Source organism: Stenella coeruleoalba, assembly GCF_951394435.1.
Source record: "Stenella coeruleoalba genome assembly, chromosome: 2".
NCBI classification, from domain to species: domain Eukaryota; kingdom Metazoa; phylum Chordata; class Mammalia; order Artiodactyla; family Delphinidae; genus Stenella; species Stenella coeruleoalba.
The window spans coordinates 136178032-136198272 of record NC_137147.1 but is presented as its reverse complement, the minus strand read 5'-3'; the positions used below and the strand labels follow the sequence as shown (position 1 = coordinate 136198272).

Here is a 20241-nt window from a genome sequence, read left to right as displayed (position 1 = left end):
CATTTGTAACCCATTTTCCCACAAAAGAAGATCTTTGTTGATTCTTCCTTCTCTGTTTCTGGCTGATTTTATGCAAAGCAAATCAGGTCCTGCAAGTTAATTTTTAGCAATTCTAATTCATGTAAACATGGACAAATCAGTTAACAAATGGTATAAGGAAAGCAATTTCTTAAAAACATTTAATGAACAGCAATATACATTTTTTATTTTTTTGATTATTTATTTAACAGAAATTTAAATAGCACAGACTATATGCTAGGCACTATTCTCAGTGCTTTACAGGTATTAAATCATTGAACCCTCTCAACAACCCTAGGAGATGGGAGCTATTCCCCTCCCCATTTCATACATAAGGAGACAGGCACAGGGCGATCATGTAACTTGACAAGGTCACACAGCAAGGAAGAGGTGGAGCTGGGATTCAAAGCCAGGCAGTCTATCTCCAAGCGTGGTAGTCTACCAAGAGATAACACCCATGAGCAATTCTGGTACACCATTGGCCATGCAGCAGTCAATGGCTGCAACAACTGAGAGATCATTAATTTTATAAATTCGAGTACCAGGACCACCCCAGAAGACAACTCAAGAACTCTAGATTCTGAAGCTCTTCCATCTTTGTCTGGGCAAATGCATCCAAAATTAGCTTCACTTGGTTTTATTGGTGAGAGGAGGAAGGGATGGCCGATGGGACTCTGAAACAAACCCAATTAATAGTGGAAAGCTATTACATTTGCTCTGGCAAACCCAGGAGCCACCAAAGTGGCAATAAGGCTAGTTTCCCCCTGAGTTGTTTGTGTGTTATTTTTATTTGCAGAAAAAAAAAATGGTCTTTTTGATTCCTTTCTTTTGTACTATTAAAAGAGCAAATCTTCACAAACATCCTGTTCCTAGAATGGAAAATGTTCTTTTGAGGGATTGCTTTAAGTGTGACTGTGTTCAAATGCACCAGCAAACAATGCCACTTTTTGTGAGCTTTGCGTAGTTTTTAGTAATTTCCCTGGCTCGAATTAGTTCTATTCAGTAAGTGGCTTTTAAGCTGTGCCTTCCGAAGGCAAAATAGATAATCTGGGTGATTACCCACCAGATGTCTGAGTGGAAACTGCTCTCAGAGCCTCAGTGTTTTCATCTAGAATATGGGAATAAGAATCTGGACCTTACAAGTATTCATGAGAATCCATAGAATAACAGATATTCAGGACCCCACCGAGCCCCTGGCACTTATTAGCAGTTGACAAATGTTCAATCTCTTTCTTTTGTCTCAGAGACCTTGTCAGTATGTCAAAGCTTCGTGGAATACAAATTTCCTAATTCCCTGAAATTCCCTAAAAAAGATGAAGAGGAGGCAGAGGAGGATGGAAGTACCCAGAATCAATGGAAGGGTGATTCCGAAAATCATGTTCAACTTCTTATGCCCAGTGACCAGTGGGGTGCATGAGAAGTCCAGAGTCCATGACAGTATGACGTGACGCCATGTGGCCAGAGTGGGGAGAGTAGAGATAGAAGAACAGGCGAGCGTGAAAGGAGTTTCCAGAAGTGATGAACAGGGCCTCCTGTTTAGGGCACTTAAGCATCACTTGGGATGTAACATCACCCAGAAGGCTCTTCTTTTTTTTTTTCTTCTTTCCTTCTGTTATTGAGATTTAATTCGCCTACCATAAAATTCATTCTTTTAAAGCGCACAGTGGATGGGATGGTCTTTTTCTCATCACAGGTGTTCTCTTCCCCTATTCCACTTAATCCTATGAAATTTCCTGTTCTGGGAAGTCTATATATGTTCAAAGTTAAACTGCATGCAATTGTTTGAGATTATGTGTAAGCTATTAGAGCACAGGTCTATCAAGCTATTTTTGAACTTTCCAATGACTGTATTTCACATTATACATTTTCAAACATTGAAACATTTTTCTTTCTTTTTTTTTCTTGTCTTGAAACATTTTTCAAAGAGGTATGTAGTAGGGTTCTCCACAATCTTCCAGGTCATGATAAAAGTTTTGGTTTTCTTACCTTGTGATTTCTGGCTATGTAACCTGTATTTTGTACAAAAATTTGACTTGATGCACAAAACTTAGTTGGCTGTCTGCGTACACTTGTTCTGCAGAATACACAATGTAGAGGAAATGAATAGTTCGAATGTGTGTCATTGCTTTTTAAAAATGCACACCTTTAACAAGTTTTTTCAGTTGCCCTATTGTTTCCCTGAATGGCCTTTGGGTTATTAGTAATAAAAATCAAATTTGCCTTGTGAAATACTTGGAATTGTTAAAATGACTGACTCTCCAAACCTGACAGAGATAAAGTAGATTTCTATGAAAACAGAAGGACTTGTATTATTAGTGCTGGAGAAGGTGGTTTAATCACCTCATTTTTAAAGGTTTGTTTAAAACCCACAATATTTAAATGACTTATTCTAGGCTATTTGCTTAGTTAATAATAGTAGTCATGCTACATGTGTAGTACTTTAGTCTCCAAGTGTTTTTACATGCATGGTCTTCTGACTTTTAAAAATGGACATTCTTTCCTTTGCTTGCTTCAAAAAAGATCTGGAGTTATTTACTAAAGATGCAATTATTGAGTTAGTATGTGAAAATTGAAATTTAAAAATCAAAAACTTTGGAAAAATATCTGTTCAGGCCTTTTGCCCATTTTTAATTGGGTTGTTTGGTCTTTCTGATACTGAGTTGTATGAGCTATTTATATATTTTGGATATTAACCCCTTATTGGTCATATCATTTGCAAATATTTTCTCCCATTCAATAGGTTGTCCTTTTGTTTTGTTGATGGTTTCCTTTGCTGTGCAAAAGCTTGTAAGTTTAATTAGGTCCCATTTGTTTATTTTTGCTTTTGTTTCCTTTGCCTTAGGAGACAGATTCAAAAAAATATTGCTACAATTTGTGTCAAAGAGTGTTCTGCCTATGTTTTCTTCTAGGAGTTTTATGGTTTCCAGTCCTACATTTAGGTCTTTATTGAAGAGACTATCCTTTTCCCATTGTATATTCTTGTCTCCTTTGTCATAGATTAATTGACCATAAGTGTATGGGTTTATTTCTCTGCTCTCTTTTCTGTTCCATTGATCTATGTGTCTGTTCTTGTGCCAGTACCATACTGTTTTGATGACTGTAGTATTTTGGTTTTGGGGTTTTTTTTTTTGCTGTACGCGGGCCTCTCACTGTTGTGGCCTCTCCCGTTGTGGAGCACAGGCTCCCGACACGCAGGCTCAGCGGCCATGGCTCACGGGCCTAGCCGCTCTGCGGCATGTGGGATCATCCCAGACCGGGGCACGAACCCGTGTCCCCTGCAACAGCAGGCGGACTCTCAACCACTGCGCCACCAGGGAAGCCTGATGACTGTAGTTTTACAGTATAATCTGAAGTCAAAGAGTGTGATGCCTCCAGCTGTTTTTTTTTTTCTCAAGATTGGTTTGGCTATTCTTGGTCTTTTGTGGTTCTACATAAATTTTAGTAGTATTTGTTCTAGTTCTGTGAAAAATGTCATGGAGAAGACATAGAGATGGCCAAAAGACACATGAAAAGATACTCAACATTACTAATCATCAGAGAAATGCAAATCAAAACCACAATGAGTTATCACCTCACACCTGTCAAAATGGTTATCATCAAAAAGACCACAAATAACAAATTTTTGCAAGGATATGAAGAAAAGGGAACCCTCCTACACTGTTGGTGGGAATGTAAATTGATGCAGCCACTGTGGAAAACAGTATGGAGCATCCTCAAAAAACTAAAAATAGAGCTACCATATGATCCAGCAATCCCACTCCTGGGTATATATCGGAAGAAGAGGATAATACTAAAAGTTATACGCACCCTAATGTTCACAACAGCATTACTTACAGTAGCCAAGATATGGAAGCAACTTAAATGTCCGTCAACAGATGAATGGATAAAGAACATGTGGTACAAAAAATGGGATATTACTCAGCCATAAAAAAAAGAATAAAATCTTGCAATTTGCAACAACATGGAACGGGAGGGTATTATGCTTAGTGAAATAAGTCAGACAGAGAAAGACAAAGACTGTATGTTATCACTTATCTGTGGAACCTAAAAAATGAAACAAATATATGTGGAATCTAGAAAAATGGTTCAGATGAACCAATTTGCAGGGCAGAAATAGAAACACAGACGTAGGGAATGGATGTGAGGGGTGATGGGGAGGGTGGGATGAAATGGAAGATTAGGTTTGACATAAATACACTACCATGTGTAAAATAGATAGCTAGTGGGAATCTGCTGTATAGCACAGGGAGTTAGCTCAGTGCTCTGTGATGACCTAGATGGGTGGGATGGTGGGGGAGGGAGGTCCAAGAGGCAGGGCATATATGTATACATATAGCTGATTCACTTTATTGTACAGCAGAAACTAACACAACATTGTAAAGCAATTATATGCCAATTAAAAAAAATGAATGAATGTGACAAAACAGAAACAGACTTACAGATATAGAGAACAAACTAGTGGTTACCAATGGGGAGAGGGAAGGGGGAGGGACAAGATAGGGGTATGGGATCAAGAGATACAAACTACTATGTATAAAATAAAAAAGCAACAAGGATATATTGTACAGCACAGGGAATATAGCCAATATTTTATAATAACTTTAAATGGAGTATAATCTATAAAAATATTGAATCAGTATGTTGAACATGTGAAACATATAATATTGTAAATCAACTATATTTCAATTTTAAAAAATCAAAAACTTCACAGAAGAAAGAGGCATATATACCAAAAGCCTTGGCTAATATGTAAATAGCGATGGAGCATTCAACCTGACTCTTGAGTTTATGGCTTTCTTTGGTTTGGCCATCAAGAACTGGACCTGCTGGACTCAGATTCTGAAAGCCTGAGTTCTGGCCCTGGCCCTGCTGTAACTCACAAGGGGTTCTGGCCCATGTGTAGCTGGGAAGACAGGCCAGCTCAGCACCTCGTGATGCGTACTATTTCTCTGAGCAACGCTGAAGAAATCACGACGTTTAATGATACACAGATTTCAGGAGATAGGATGTTTATCTGTCTCATTTTAGGTTGGAAACCAATGAAGTTCTGCAGAAATGAGCTCCACTTTTCAGTGTTTATTTGAATTTTTCACTTGCTCCAAAATATAGACTAGCTGGTAGATTATAGGTTCCTAGATCTTTTTTTTTTTCGTGGAAAATACTTTAGAACCAGTGTATCTATTGTAAACTATGTAGTCTCCTTTTCCACTTGAATTATTCTGAACCCTGCTCTTTGGAAATAAAAAGTTAAATCTAATTTTATTAAAATGATTGACATTTTATATTACTTGCCTCTTCCTTAATAAGATGTTGTGAAATTATTTTAGCTGAAATATCAAAGTTTGGCATAGTTCAGCCAGCTCAATTTACTAATGTCATTATGTAACAGTTAAGAAATCAGACATAAAAGCATACCAAGCAAAAATTGATTCTACAGGACATGTTGTACCTGCCAACATGTTTACACTGTCATAGAGCTTTAGACTTAGAAGGGATTCTTTTTGTTTTTGAAGATTTATAAACTTTTAAAAATAAACTGGCAGACTTCCCTAGTGGCGCAATGGTTAAGAATCCGCCTGCCAATTCAGGGAACATGGGTTCAAGCCCTGGTCCAGGAAGATCTCACGTGCCGCGGAGCAACTGAGCCCGTGCACCGCAATTACTGAGCCTGCGCTCTAGAGCCCGAGAGCCACAACTACTGACCCCGCGTGCCACAACTACTGAAGCCTGCGTGCTTAGAGCCCGTGCTCTACAACAGGAGAAGCCACCACAATGAGAAGCCCGCACACCGCAACGAAGAGTAGCCCCCACTCGCCACAACTAGAGAAAGCCCACACGCAGCAACAAAGACCCAACACAGCCAAAAATAAATAAATTTTTTTTAAAAATTCAAATAAACTGGCAATACCTTTAAGCACGCTTTCTTAAAAGTTTTAAACAATGAAAGTAGTGGTCAGCATTTTAAAAATCAAGTATCATGGATCATCTGTAATTTGCAAGCCTTTAATTTGTTAGTTGAGCAGCTTTCTATGTGGGAAAGACTAGAGTATTTAAATAATATGATGCCTCACATCTGTATGATGATTAATTCCAAAGATTTAGTCACATGCATTGTAAAAAATTTGAACAATACAGATGATATAGAGCAAAAAGATGAAATTCTTCTTCCATGCCAACCTCACACTTGATCCACTGGTTTCAAGTGTAAAGATGGAGATAAAGGACCACTCTTAACACATCAGTGTATAACCCTCCAGTCCTTTGTGGAAATACAAATAAATATATATTTTCTAAAATTCATGTTACTATATACACTTTCTGCAATGTGCTCCTTTATTTTAATGTTATATCATGATAACTTTTCATAGCAATGCATATAATAAGCTAATTCATTATTTTTGAGTAAAGAATATTCCATACAACAGATGTAACCTAATTTATTTAAGCATTTTCCTACTGAGGAATGTTGAGACTGGCTCCAGTTTTCTAATATTGCAAATAATACTTTCGATTTGTGGTTCAAGATGGCAGACTGCATACATGAGTTTTTCTTCCCTTCCTCCCAAGGTTCATCAAAATGACACTAAAGGAATAAGAGAAGGTATAACCTACAACCACCAAAAAAACTGGGGGGGGGGACATCTATTACATGATTTTAACAAATTTCTGGAACAAATTCTCAAGAGTAGGTGGAGGAAATTTCACTAATAGAGCAAAGGAAATCACAGCCTAGGTAGCAGAGGGGACTGTGATAAAGGGGGGTTGGCCTGCATGCAGAACCCCATGAGCCTGTGAGTCTGGGGGACAGCAGGTAAAATGGAAGGTGGGAAGGGAGAATGGAGCTGAAAAACAGGGAAACAGTGAAAAAACTTGTATGTGAGCAGGCAGCCCCCACACACACGTTCAGAATGCTGGCACTAACTTCCTCATTCAAAAGGGCGTGGCTGAGAGGATTGGTGCTCCAAGACCTCAGTATTCATTCTGGAATTGGAAGAAGGAGCTGCTGAGTGACTGGTACCCCATCTCTTAGAACCTGGCCTGTTAATAAGCTCAGCCAATGTGTACAGAGTTCTCAGGCAGCCTTCCCACCACTTTTGTCTTAAATATCAACGGATGATTGAAAATAACATGAATGGACAACCAAGGATCACTAGACGTTTTTAAAAGCCTGAAAGAGAAAACCCAAGATAAATAACAGAAAAAGATGTTTCTAGAAGAAACAGCAAATTCTTGGAGAAGAAAACTTGAAGAATGGTTCTTTAACAAGTAGTGCTTCCATGAATATCCTAATATGTATCCTTTCATACTTACATAAATATTTCTATAGGATAGACTCCTAGAAATAGAATTTACAGGTCAAATGGAATGAACACTTAAAATTCTGAAAGATAAAGCAAAATTCCTCTCCACGTTTAGTTGTACCCATTTATACCCCCACCAAAAGTTCATGAAAGAACCGTTTCTCCACACCTTTACCAACACTAAATATTATGAATGTACTTAATTTTTAGTATACCTTTTTAATTTACATTTCCCTGACCACTCATTTTTGTTATTTGTACTCCTTCTATGAATTTGCTAAGAATTGTGTTTGTAGTTTTCTTGCTGATTTTAAGAACTCATATATGTTATGAATAATAACCGTTCTCTTCATGTATGTTTATTCATCTTTATCTTGTGTTTCAACTCTGTTTATGATATCTATTGCTCTGTGGAGAAACTTTTAGTCTTTTTTTAGTCAAATCTATCAATCATCTTTTTATGGCTAGTGGATTTTGTCTAACACAGGAAGACCTGCCCACCTCCAACATTATAAAATTATTCTCTAATATTTTCTCCTATTACTTTTATAATCTCTTTTTATATTTAAATGTTTAATCCATCTGGAATTAATTTTTGTGTGCAGTATGAGGTAGGGATCTGTCTTTTTCCTAATAGACAGTATTGTCCCAATAATGCTTATTAAATTTCCCTCACTAATTTGAAGTGACACCTCTACCATATATTTTAAATTTAAATATCTGTAGATATACCTGTGAATTCTCAGTTCAGGTCTATTGATCTATCTGTCTCCTCCTCCTTTAGTACCATTTTTTTTCATTACTGTAATTTCATATGCTTTAAGTTTTTGTAGGTCAACTCTCTGACTCTTCCCAAACGCTTTGTTTTTTCCTAAATTTTCTTGGGTCTTCTTGTACATTTGTTCTACATACACTTTACAAATCAATTTGTCAAAATCTATAAAACTTCTGTTGAGATTTTAATTGAAAGTGCAATAAACTTACAGACTAACTTGAAGAAGAAAAATTTGTCTTCACAATATTGACTTTTTTGATTCCAGAGCATAGTAGAGCTCCTTGTTTTATGTTCTTTAATAAAATGTCTTTACCTAGACTTTGCTTATGCTTTATTAGGTTTATGCTATAGTTTTTCCTAATACGGGATAAGATTTTTATTCCATTATATTTCCAATTACTCGTGCTAATGCATATTAAATCAGTTTATTTATTTATTTTGTACCTGTACACCTTGCTAGACTCTTTTAACAATTCTAATAGAATTGTTTTTCAGTTATTTAACATGGATTTTCTAGGTGGAAAATCGTGTGATATCTGTAGATAATATTAATGTTATCTTCCCTTGAAGTATTCTACCTCCTATTTCTTTCATATGTTGTTGCACTTAGAGACTCAGACCTCTAAAAATTTTTGGAATAATCATATTGATAGTGGACTTCTTTATCATGTTTCTGACAATGGGAATGCTTCTAACAGATGTTTGCTGAAGATTCTGATAGATACCTCTTATCAAAGTAAGGAATTTTCTTTACATAACTAACTTTTAAGAATTTTTATTGTAATTTGCCCTTGTTTTTGTTTTTGCTCCAGTGACTGATTATCCTTAGTTGTCAATTTACATTTATAAAGTTAATGAATATTTGTTTATTATAGGTATATTAAGTGGTTTCCTTCAGTTACTGCAGTAGACTGAATGCTCACATCCTTCCCAGATTCATTTGTTGAAACCTCCAAGGTGGTGGTATTGGGAGGTGAGGCCTTTGGGAGATGATTAGGTCATGAGGGCAGAACCTTCATGAATGGGATTAGTGCCCTTATAAAAGAGGCCCCAGAGAGATCCCTGACCCCTTTCTGCCATGGGAGGTTACAGGGAAAAGAGTCATCTAGGAAGTAGGCTCTCATCAGTCACTGAACCTACCAACACCTTTATCTTATACTTCCCAGCCCCCAAAACTGTGAGAAATAAATTTCTATTGTGTACAAGCGACCCAGTCTGTGATCTATTGCTCTAGTGACCCAAACAGACTAAGACACTTACCTTTCCTTAAAATGGAACAAACCTCAGTATGCTGTCAGTCTGCTGTCTGAGAGGTTTCCTCTGAGTGTGTATGGGCAAGTGGCAACACGGAGTAGATACAAAACCACTACCTCCTAGAGGTATGCAAGGATTCAATAGGATAACATACAGCTTCTAGCATGGCAAGGGCTTAATTCATAGTTTCCCTTTCTTATCTCAAGGTTCCAATATTTATCAATGGCTGCTTAACAAAACTCTGCTTTTCCTTGTAATGGCTAAATAGAAAACAGCCTTCTCTTCCACCCATTGCCAGAAGCCTCTAGGATTATGCTGGCTCAAGTGTAAACATTTGTACCTTTCTTCTTAGACATCAAAAGCCTACCTGATTTAAATTTTTTTTTTTTTTTTTAGGGTTGTCTGTCTTTACATCATTTTTTTTTTTAACATCTTTATTGGGGTATAATTGCTTTACAATGGTGTGTTAGTTTCTGCTTTATAACAAAGTGAATCAGTTATACATATACATATGTTCCCATATCTCTTCCCTCCTGATTTAAATTAATTGCTCTATTTATGTGTCCTTCTGCCCCACCACCCACCAACTGTCTCTCTAGGAGTAATTCCTTCTTCCCAGCAGAACAAAGAAAGAAACACAAGTGAACCCGTGTGTTCAGCATCTCCCCTGTGATGACCTCATTCTAATCAGAAAATGGTCTCTTTTATTTTTTTTTTTTTTCTTTTTTTTCTTTTTTTTTTTTTTTTTGTGGTACGCGAGCCTCTCACTGTTGTGGCCTCTCCCGTTGCGGAGCACAGGCTCCGGACGCGCGGGCCCAGCGGCCATGGCTCACGAGCCCAGCCGCTCCGCGGCATGTGGGATCTTCCCGGACCGGGGCACGAACCCGTGTCCCCTGCATCGGCAGGCGGACTCACAATCTCTGCGCCACCAGGGAAGCCCAGAAAATGGTTTCTTTTAAACCCGCAGACATAGAAAACAAATTTACGGTTACCAAAGGGGAAAGGTGGGGGGAGGGATAAAGTGGAGTTTGGGATTAACAGATACACACTACTGTATCTAAAATAGATAAACAACAAGATTAGCACAGAGAACTCTACTCAATATTCTGTGATAACCTATAAGGGAAAAGAATCTGAAAATGAATAGATATATACCTGAATCACTGTGCTGTACACCTGCAATTAACACGACATTATAAATCAATCTGCAGTCCTTGCTTGCTCTCTTAATACATGGCAGAAGAATAAAAGACAGATAGATAAAAGGAAAAGCAAAGAGAGATTTTTCCTTTGGACTCCCATAGGACTTTGATCATATCTCCAGTTTGGCACTCACCATATTTTATTTTATTGTAATTTATCTATTGTAATTTGTCTGTGTACCCCTTGAAGACAAACAGTCCAGACTTAGACACTCCTTCCCTCGAGTACCTTCCAGGCGCCAGCAACTGGGATGAGTAGTGGGGATACAGAAATCAAGGCAGGCCTTGGCTCTCCTGAAGCCATTTTGGGGGTCTATGCTCAGGCATCCTTAGCCCACCTTGATCACGAGACCTCACTTACGGTACTGGGGTCGTGTGTTACTCGTAGACTGTAGGAATCCTGGGTCTGCCTACTTCGTGTAATGCAGCACTCTCACAGTGGTGGTGGGCTGGCAGGGTCCTATCAGGATCTGCATTTAGAGCTGAGGCTGCTGGGCTCAGCCTGGCTGAGGGACCTGCTGAGGGGAACAGTTCATGAGTGGTGGAGTCAGGTCTCAGATCCAGGCTCAGTCCTTGTTCATGACCTACGTATACACTCGTGGCCATTGGCAGGAAAAACATAGCTGGGGCATGGAGGAGGACCTGTGCCTTCTCTGCCCCCCTCCCTATCACCATGAGAAGAAAAATATGTCCTAATTCCTCACAGCCTTTTGTCCCCTCCACACTGTTCCATCCCTGCCCCCCACTGTTCCTTCAAACTTGCCGACAATCATTTGGCCTACCCTCATGTTGGAAATCCTTGGGCTAGCTTGCCAGAGTTATGTCTTAGTCACTGGACTTTCACCATCTGCCTCAACAGCGTTCTTCTGAAGCTAGCGTCTAAAAGAACGTTCAGCTCTTAAAAAGTGTGGAGCATTTTGGAGAAATGAAACACCGTGTGGTTTTTTTTCTCCTTTTAAAAAAATTGTGGTAAAATATATATAAACGTAAAATTTATGTTTTTAACAGTTTTAACTGTATTCTTCAGTGGCATTAAGTACATTCATGATGTTGTCCAACTACCACCACTATCGGAACTTTTCTATCATCCCCAAAACTGTACCTAATACACAATAATTCTCCATTTTCCCCTCTTTCAAACCCCCGGTAACCTCTATTCTATTTTATGTCTCATGAATTTGCCTATTCTAGGTACCTCATACAAGTGGAATCATACAGTATTTGTCCTTTTGTGTCTGGACTATTTCACTTAGCATAATGTTGTCAAGGTTCATCCATGTTGTAGCATGTGTCAGAAATTAATTCCTTTTTATGTATCGACCACATTTTTGTATCCACTCATCTGTTGATGGACATTTGGGTCGTTTCCACCTTTTGTCTATAGTGAATAATGCTGCTGTATAGGTATCTGTTTAGTCCCTGCTTTCATTTCTTTTGTGTATATACCTAGGAGTGGAATTGCTGGGCCATGTGATAATTCTGTGTTTAACTTTCTGAGGAATTGCACAACTATTTTCCACAGTGGCTGCACCATTTTCTATCCCCACTAGCTACGCATGAGGGTTCCAGGTTCTCCACATCCTTACCAACACTTCAAGCGTGTTTTTAAAAGGGTATTTAAGCAGGTGATACAACAGGGCCTGCTTTCAAGCATCAGGAAAGGCTGCTGAGATGGGCTTCGTGACCCTTCTCGGTTACCTGTTACAGGTAGTGGCAGCCCCAGGAAACATCTCAGAGTGATATCCTGATTCGCGGCCGGAGGTTCCTCATCAATGCTGGCACACGAGAGAGGGTGATCCTTGAGCATTTGGTTTTTTACTTGGATTCAGTTCTTGCCTTCTCTTCAGCAACAGGCTTTTATGATTCCTGTCTAAAACCAAGTCTTTGCCAAAGATCCCGTGCCAGAGAGACAGTGGAAAGATGCTGTTATTTGTTTGAGCACTGCTAGACTTAATTTTTCATTACATACTTTCCACCTGGTGTCTGACAGCACTCCTCCCTTTGATTTAGGAAAGCTCTGATGTCCTCGCGTCTGTTTACATGGGCTTTCTTTTTACTTTTACAGTTGCTCTGCCTTGAAGAGCTTTCAGAGACACCGGAACCAATTCTGCCCCACCTGCTTATGCTCCTTGTGTTTTCACATTTTCTGCTTTTTAGTTAGCACCTAGTTGCCTGGAAATGTAAGACTGAGTTTGCCTCTTTGTACTTGGATTTGCCTTTTGTTTTGTGGGGAGGAGTTAAGCTGAGATTTGCCTTTGTTTTTAATTATATCATCTGTCTCAGACATACGCAAAGCACCCACACCTGCTTTTCTGCACTAATGGGATGCTTTCCTCAAATGCAGGAAACAGCTGTCGAGCAGGCTGGGTCTTAGATTTTTATGGAAGTGGCTTGACAGCCCTGTCCCTTCAGGGAGAATAACATTATCTCCCAGCAGCACCTGCAGACAGCATCTTCAGCAGGGCTGCTAATCGCTCCCAGGTCTCCTACCTGGATTAGGGTAATAGCTCAGAACCCATTATCTGTGCGTCCAGCATCGATAAAGCTGTCCTCAATCCATCCACTCCCTAACCCACTCGGAAGTGCCTCTAAGCCTTCCCTCTTTGAAGCAAAGTTTGGCTTTTTGCAGTGTGTTAGATCACTGAGCTTCCACATTAGGGAATTAATACAAGTTAAGCCTCAAGAAGAGATCTCTAAGGTTTAAACGACATTTAGTAAATACAGTTGACTTAAGGAAAGAAGCAACAGCCGAGAAAAACCATAACTTCCAGACTTTCTTAACCAGCAGCTGAGGCTGCCCATGCTTTGCTGCTCCATTGTCAGTGCTGTCTTCGGAAGGTCCCCTACTTTCTCTCAAGAGTTAAAGCTTCGGAAATGGGAAATCTGCCTTCTAGGGTGGCCCCCCTCTTCCCTGCAGGAGAAACTGAGCACGCTTTTCCCTTCTCGCATTAAGCAGTGCTCCGGTCAGATTCTGCTCTTCCTTTAAACATTTAATTCTTGCTAATAAATCCCTGAAGGGGTGAGCTTTAGAAGATAAAGTTCTTTTCTGCTGCTAGTTGTGGGCTGCCTCTGTTAGCTCCCATCCAACTGTTATAGCCAAGCTTCAACAGCTCTTGAAAGGACTTTCGGCATCTCCTAATTCTACTCTATCCTTTTCCCAAGCCAGACACTATTCCTTGAATTAGAATCATATACATGTCAGTGTGGGAGAAGTCTACTTCTTCTGTCTGAATTGAGTCGACATTCATGTCCTTAGGAAATATACATAGCCCTACTCCTCCAGCTTCCTTTGTGCCGGATAGTCACACGAATGTTTATTTTGCTTTACGGGCAAAATTCGTCTCCTTGATCAGTATCTGTTTCTTCCTTAATCTAGTAGTTCTACAATCTGATTAAGTAAAACATTGCTCTTCATCTGACTTGATATTCCTACAAAATAATTAAGCATTTTAATGAATATCTATAAAGCACACCCCCTCTGTGCAATGCAATACAGAGATGTGAAGCTGTGGTCCCTGCCCCCGAGGCATTTACAGTCTGTTTGAGAATCCTTTGAAGACTTTGATAAAGAGACCCAGCATGGGCTTCCCTGGTTGGCGCAGTGGTTGAGAGTCTGCCTGCCAATGCAGAGGACACGGGTTCGTGCCCCGGTCCGGGAAGGTCCCACATGCCGCGGAGCGGCTGAGCCTGTGAGCCACGGCCGCTGAGCCTGCGTGTCCGGAGCCTGTGCTCCGCAACGGGAGAGGCCACAGCAGTGAGAGGCCCGCGTACCGCAAAAAAAAAAAAAAAGAGAGAGAGACTCAGCACTACGGAAGTGCAAAGGATGGAGACATTACTTCTAACAGAATAATCTGAGGAGGAACATGGAGAGATGCTGTTTAAACTGGGCTTTTAGTACAAGGGTTGGCAACCTGTTCTGGGAAAGGGCCATTTAGTAAATATTTTATGCTTTGCAAGACATTTGGTCTCAGGTGCAACTTCTCTGCCATCATAGCGAGAAAACAACCATAGGCAATAGGTGTTTGAGGAGGCATGGTTCTGTTCCAATAAAACTTGATTTACAAAAAAGGCAGTTGCCAGTGTAGCGCTCCATGCTGTAGTTTGCCAACCCCTGTTTTAGAGGATGGGTAGGCCTTTATCAGAAGAAACAGGGAAAAGAACATTTCAGTCCAAAGGAGCAGCATGAGCTAAGGTTCAGAGAAGGAGGTAATGTGAGACGTGTCTGGACACAGTGTCTTCTAAGAAAGTGAGGGTGACATTGAATTTGAGGCTGCAACTGTAGGATAAGGCCAGATCGTGGAAGACCTTTCATCCCAGACTCCATCCTTTGGATTAATGTTTGAGCAGTGGTCAGCCACTGAAGATGTGGGGCTAGAGGAGGGTTGTGACAGGATCATGCCTCTGCTCTAAAGGTATTTGGGGGGGCAGCAGGAGGGAAGGAAGGGAACGGAGAGCAAGCATTTCAGAAAGGTCAGGTCTGTACCAAGAGCCATAGGACAGGAACTGACTAGTAAACAAAGATATTGGTGTGTGTATCAGTGGGCTCCATGACTCCAAACAATAAACTGAACCTTAGAAGACCAGAGCTTATGTATGTGTGTCTTTAATCAATGACTGTAAGTGTCTCATTATACAAAAACATACTGTCCACCAAAGCATTGCTAGATCCTGGAATGATAAAGTGCATTTGGCATTTTGAGATGATCTGGAGCAAATGAGAGTAGAAGGCACTGATGAGTAATTTCAGGAATTGGAAATTTAAGTGGTCGATCCTACTTATAAAAAGGAGAGCAGGGGGCTTCCCTGGTGGCGCAGTGGTTGAGAGTCCGCCTGCCAATGCAGGGGGCGCGGGTTCGTGCCCTGGTCCGGGAAGATCCCACGTGCCGCGGAGCAGTTGGGCCCGTGAGCTGTGGCCGCTGGGCCTGCGCGTCGGGAGCCTGTGCTCCGCAACGGGAGAGGCCACAACAGCGAGAGGCCCGCATACCGCAAAAAAAAAAAAAAAAAAAAAAAGGAGAGCGGGAACAATATACAAAGGGAAATATAAGTTGCATTTGAGAGAAGCTAAGTCTCTAAAGCAGCTCTCTTGAAACAGCCCAGACTTTCCTTCCTTGTTGGTGAGTTCTAGGGACACCAAAGCCGAATGGTATGCTGTTGACCCATGGCAATGACCTAATCCTCACAGCAAGTTCCCATGGGGCAGCAGAGATCCTGTCCCCATCCTTCATTAAGGCTTTGCTTAAACAGAATTCCTCTATTTTTAATGATCCCTCACAAGTCATATATTCCATAAATCCCCAAAATTGCTGCAAGAAGACCAATACTAACCCTTAAGATAAAATTTTGTTAGTTCGGTGGAAATCTGTTCATAAAGAAAAAGGAACTAAGCAACTAACTTAAGATTTCTTCTGAATGAATACTCCACATTATGGTTAGTCTTTCCTTTACTTACAAACATGTGAATGGCTAAGACTAACTTGGAATTTTCAGAAACATTCGTAGTTGCCGGTTTCACCGGCAAAAGTACCCAAAGTACAAAGTCGCAAACATTTCAATACGAGCAGAATTGTGCAGGTTGTGAAATGCAACTTTCTGGCTCGGTGGCCTTTAGTCAGTTACTTGACCTCTCCATATATCATTTTCTTTATCTGTAAAATGAATGGACAATAACGTTTATCTCCTAGGACTTTTGGGAAAATTAAGTTAGATACTACCAGTAAATCACACATCACAGGGACTGGCACAGCATACTTATTCAACAAGTATCAGATGTTATTATTGCTATGTTTATTGTTGTTACTATTATACAAACTAGTCCAGAAGTATATGGTTATATATTTGCGCTTTGAGATTTTTCTGGACAAGAAATACCCTTCCACAAGCAAAGACTTTTTTTCTAACGATACCAAAAGCCAAGAGTGAAATCAAAGTCTTATGGCATATGCTTTTATAATTGACAGTGAACTAGATCTTAAGGGCTGTTTGGATTGTATCCCCCCCATGTGATGTCCCTCATGGAGCTCATTGGCTTGAGGTGTTACTAAGATGTTCATAGATGCAGTCAGAAGTTGAGCAACACTTATATTTAAGGTCTGGGCAGGGATCAAGGATTGGGCTTTTAAATTATTTATTTATTTATTTTTGGCTACGTTGGGTCTTTGTTGCTGCACACGGGCTTTCTCTAGTTTTGGCGAGCAGGGCCTGCTCTTCCTTGCGGTGCATGGGCTTCTCATTGCAGTGGCTTCTCTTGACGCGGAACATGGGCTCTAGGCGCGCGGCCTTCAGTAGCTGTGGCACGTGGGCTCAGTAGTTGTGGCGCACGGGCTTAGTTCCCGGACCAGGGCTCAAACCGTGTCCCCTGCATTGGCAGGCGGATTCTTAACCACTGTGCCAGCAGGGAAGTCCCAAGGATTGGGCTTTTAGATGTTCTGCTTTTAGTATGAATACTGACTTTCTATTTTGTGATGTGTTTTTTAAAATGTTCAGCCATGTCTCAGAGACCCACAGAACAGTGAAATGTCTGCTGTGAGCATAGGGAACTCTCATAGAAACATAAACCCTCAGTGCTGGTCAGCATGGGGAATCTCAGAGCTGCTGTGACACAGATCCCTCGTGGAGGGATGCAGACATGTTTCAACCCAAGGTCCTTATGGACCTGCTTAATTGATTACAATGAGATAAGTTTAGCTTTTCACCACAGACCTTTATTCCCTCTTCTCAAAACACAAATGGAGAAGAAATGCCTGTTTAAGGATGGAAAGCCTGACCTCTGGCCAGAACCATCAGCTGGCCTAGTACTTATTTTTTGTTAAATAAGCTTCTTATTGAAGCATTAAGTGTAAATATATAGGAAAAGTCCTCAGTTCAGATTTGTACAGCTTTGATGAATTTTCACAAAGTGAACACACACTCGTGTAACTAGTACCCAGATCAAGAAATAGAACTTTATTGGTGTTCCAGGAGTACCCTGCCCCCAGTCACCTCCAAAGGAACCACTACCTTTACTGTTAACACCATAGATTAGTTTTGTCTGTTTTTTTTAAAGCCTTATATAAATATGGAATAATACAGCATATGCTCTTTTATGTCTGGCTTGGGGGCATAGGGGTCTAAACATTTTTACACTTAACTTGGAGAATAGTATAAAATGTGATTATAGATTTTTCCCCTAATATTTAGCCAATTTTCCAACCCAACATTTTGGATAATTTATTTATTTAACATTGGAATGTTTAGAATGTGCTCCATCCTCGTATTTATCCTAGGTCTATTTCATGGCTGCTTGCTCTGTTCCATTTATCTGTCAAATAAACTCCATACCACATTTTGACTGTTGCAGCTTTAAAATGTGTTTTAATATTTAGCATGGCAAGTCTCCCCTCTTTTGCTTCTTTTTTAACACCATTTAAGATAATCTGGGGTGTTTGTATTCCAGGTGAATTTTGGGACCATTTTGTCACATTCCAAAAAAAATACTATTGGTGTTTTCTTGTGATTTTGTTAAATCCACTTGATAAACATGTATTGAGCACTTACTGTGTGCCAGGCTCTGTTCTAGGCGCTGGGAATACTGCAGAGAAGAAGGGCACACCCCTGGCCTGATGACAGTTACTTTCTAGTGGGGGAGATGGGAGACAAAAAAGCAAAAAGATCATTTCAGATGGAGATATGTGCTATAAAAAAAGAAAACAGGGGAAGTGGAGAACGAGTGGCTGGCTAGAGGAGCAGGGTGCTCTCTGAGTTCAGTGGTCAGAAAAGATCTCTCAGAGGAGTTGACACTTGAATTGGAACCTGCATCCTGTCTAGAATGTACCAGATCTATATATCAATTTGAGAGTAACAGACATAATTAAAACATCCAGCCTAAGAATGTAGCATTTATTTCCATTTATTCAAATAGTTTACATCTGCCGGTAAAATTTTGATATTTCTCATGTAGATTCTCTGCATTTCTTGTGAAGGTTGGTCTTAGGTATTTAACTGTGTTTTGCTGTGGTATGATGATGATGATGACGATGATGGAGAATGAAATCTGTTCCTGTCTTTTCTTCAGATTGTTATTATCAGTATATAGGAAAGCTATGGATTTCTTACATTTACTGGCCACTTTGTGAACTTCTGTTAATGCTGAGTATTTTCAATTGGTCCTCATGATTTTCTAATGATATAATCATATCAGATAGAAATAATGATCATGTTGCCTTCTTCTTTCCAGCAGTCATACCTCGATTTCTTTTTCATGATATAGTACCAAAAGTTTACAAAAACTCCTAAAACAACTGTTAGTGAGTGATTGCAGGCATCCTTCACCTATCTCTGACTTTCATGCGAATACCTCTAATTTTCGCTATCATGAAAGACAAATGTATGCTCAATAAATATTTTAAATTAATGTATGATGACATGCTTATTATCAGGTTGAGAAAGTCTGTTTCTAATTTTATAATTTTTTTTTACCAGGATGAGTTTTAGATGTCATTTCTGGCAGCCATTTAAATTATTTTTTCCTAAAAATTTCCTATATTAAATCATTCCTGCATTCCTGGCATACAACCTTCTTCATCTTGCTCAGGGATTCTTTTACTCTTCTGTTGAATTCAGTTTGCTGGTACCTTACTTAGGACTTTTAAAATCTATAATTCATCAGTGAGACTGGCCTATTGCTTTCATTTTGTGCCACTTCTCTGAAGCTTAGGTTAGGTTAGCCTTCCAATTTTTCTATTCTCTGGAAAGGTTTATAACATTACCTAGTCCTTTAGGTTTTGATGGAAACGCACCAATAAAAAACATCTGGCTCTGGAATCTTTCTAAAAGACATTATTTTTGGTAACTCTTAAACATTCGTTTACAGTTACTAGTCTATCATGAGTTTCTTTTGTTCATCTTAAGTCAATTTGGTAATTTTTTCATATAGCTTTTTCATGGAGAGCTTCGAATGTCATAGTATAGAATTACATGTAGAATTCACCCATTATTTAAATGTCCTCTGATGTATTGTCTATTTTTAGTTGTGATACAGTTTGAGTGGCTTTATGGCTTTTTTCTCTATCAAGGGTTGCTTATTTAAAAAGTACAAGCTTCCAGTTATCGAATAAATAAGTCGTGAGGAGGTAACGTACAGCATGGTGGCTGTAATGCCTGGTACATCTGAAAAGTGGCTTACTCTTTACCTGCTGACCATGTTAAAGGAAAACTCTACCAGCACACAGATGAACAGTAATCAGGACAATGAATAGTCACATACTGTGCCTATTAACAAGTACCAAAGCTGGACTCATTCCTCGTTCCAAAATTTAGTTGAGAAAAGTTTCATAGTCAATTATGAGCATAGTGCTAGATGGTGGCTAGTAAGCCCTAGGGAATAAAAATTAATCTACCAACTTCTTCCTAGGCGTTCATTTTCTGTAATTGCTTGTTCTTTAGAACTATTTAGTCCACCTCTTAATGTTTGTTATGGTCTGCTGTTTTAAATAAGAATTTTATTTTATATGAAAATTTATGCTGATATGCTTTAATTTTTCAAAGTTGTGGGATCTTGGCTGTTTGGGCCAGAAAGCCATAAGCAGGGTATCATTGCTTCCTTTTCTTATTTTTTTTTGCGGTACGCGGGCCTCTCTCTATTGTGGCCTCTCCCGTTGCGGAGCACAGGCTCCGGACGCGCAGGCTCAGCGGCCATGGCTCACGGGCCCAGCTG

General features: G+C 39.7%; 1 protein-coding gene across 10 annotated transcripts in view; it reads left to right on the top strand.

The window, feature by feature from the left end:
• Positions 1 to 20241, top strand: part of THSD4 (thrombospondin type 1 domain containing 4) — a 630174-nt gene that overhangs the window by 529899 nt on the left and 80034 nt on the right. The gene's annotated exons all lie outside the window — the stretch shown is intronic.